Source organism: Diplotaxodon limnothrissa, linkage group LG15, assembly GCF_057381915.1.
Source record: "Diplotaxodon limnothrissa isolate DT_005_m linkage group LG15, D_limnothrissa_male_GT1.1, whole genome shotgun sequence".
Lineage (NCBI taxonomy): Eukaryota > Metazoa > Chordata > Actinopteri > Cichliformes > Cichlidae > Diplotaxodon > Diplotaxodon limnothrissa.
In genome coordinates, this window is record NC_140610.1 from 272297 (window position 1) to 274344 (window position 2048).

General features: G+C 45.3%; 1 pseudogene; it reads left to right on the forward strand.

The window, feature by feature from the left end:
* Positions 1–1337: 1337 nt before the first annotated feature.
* LOC146616738 (cytosolic arginine sensor for mTORC1 subunit 2 pseudogene) lies at positions 1338–1939 on the forward strand (annotated as a pseudogene).
* The last annotated feature ends 109 nt before the right edge of the window (positions 1940–2048 follow it).

Consider the following 2048-nt stretch of genomic DNA (forward strand, 5'->3'; position numbering starts at 1 on the left):
AAACAGGCAGAAGGTCTGAACTCCAGAGGAGGTTGGATGGAGAAGTAAAGGCACGAGTGTGGAGGTGGACTGAAATGTTGGTCGTTTGTTATGTCAGCTGCCTTCAACCTGCTTCATCGCTTATGAGTCTTCCTGCTCGTGCTCCTCAGACCAGAGATGTTGAGGCCCGATGGCACAGTGATATGCTGCATTTCTGAATAAGCTGCCCTTTCCAGAGACTCTCCATTTACAGCCACTATGACTTTGTTACTGGGCCGAGCACTGGCCTGCTGTGGCACCGTGGCTTTTTCTCATTGCACTCCAAGACTGTATTTTTACAGGACTACTCAAAAGGAAACATCCTTTTACCAGTCCACTCAGTTTGCATCGCTGTTACGAAATTGTTGGGAACACTGTTGCTTTTCAGAATCACAGCATGTAAATTTCTTCCTTAAATGTCAGTAGTGTTACCAGTGTTTGAAAAAAGTCCTTTATTCCTATATTGTTGCTTTTGACTCTCCTACTGCCCAGAAGACTCTGTTCAACTGAACAATGTTTTTGATGTGGAGATATGCAACTTCCACCAGTCACCACAGCTTGGTGACTGGTGCTAATTACTGCGAGTGCCGTCCATACCACACGCTCTCGATGGAACGCACTTTATCTGAGGATCCTTGTATCTGATCTGCAGTTGTCCCAGGCAACATTTCATTTAAGAGTTCCACTTCTGTGAATTCACAACTTCTGTTCTTTCAGGGCGCAGGGAAATCACTGTTAATGACTCATTTGTGAGAAAATATGTTTGTAATACGCTCTTGATACGTGCAGATGTTTTTGTATGAAAGCCGAGGGGAGAATATAAAAGGCGGAGCTCACACAGGAGCTCATTTTCCACTCGGCACTCGATGAGAGCACATCTCTGCCAGTCCAACTGTTGCCAGCTAACCTAGCTTACAGTTTTCTGTGTGCCACACCTGAAGAAGACCGTGTACGGTCGAAACGTTGTGTTTTTTGTGTTTATTTTTAAATAAACAGTTTTTTTTGGCACACCTTCTTTTGTTGTTTACTGTTTTTACGTGACTTTTTCCTTTCCACATTTTGGAAAGCGTTTTTTGTTCACATTAAAATTAAATAAATATTTTTTGAAGCACATTTAATTTTTTTTGGAAAAAAGAAAAGAAGAAAAAAATTCTGGACGCCATGGACGACGGCTGGACGGTGGTATGCTATGGCCGCCGCCGCCAACGTGACCGCCAAGTCTTCTGGGACGGGTACGGAGGGCCGCAGGGAGGGATGGACCGTGCACGCTCCTTTTCCTTTCGGAGAAGGGATTATCTTCCCCACCCTAACCCATTTTAGTCCTTCCTCAAATGAGAAGACGTAAAAGATGGAGCTTCATATTTTAGAGCACAGCTTGAAAGTGGCGAGTATAGAGAAAGAAGGGATCCAGATTTGCACTCACGGATTAATAAAACTCGCCTTCCTGGCCTCCAAAACAAGATGCAAGTTTTTCAGTTTGACAGAGACTCCAGAGGACTATACCATCATCGTCGACGAGGAAGGATTTAAAGAGCTGCCCCAGTCGGAGCACATCAGCGTTGCCGACGCCACGTGGGTGGCCCTTAACGTGGTGTCAGGAGGTAGCAACACATCCACTTCACAACCCATAGGAGTCACCAAAATCGCTAAATCAGTCATCGCACCACTGGCCGACCACAACATTTCTGTTTTCATGCTGTCGACGTATCAGACGGACTTCATCCTGGTTCGAGAGCGAGACCTCCCGATGGTCATGCACACTCTGTCTTCCGAATTCACTTTGTTTCGAGTGGTCAACGGGGAGACTGTTGCTGCTCACAATCTGGGGGTGACCAATGGCTTTGTGAAACCAAAACTAGTGCCCCGTCCTATCATTCACCCCTTATCCAGTCATAAGAAACAGAAAACGTACAAGTTGTGAAATAAGAAAAAGAAAAACGTACAAGTTGAGAAATGGAAGAAACACGTAAAAGCCGTAGAACTGGAAAGGACAAATGAGAAGGGGGTGCCAGAGAGGAAAAATACAGGAC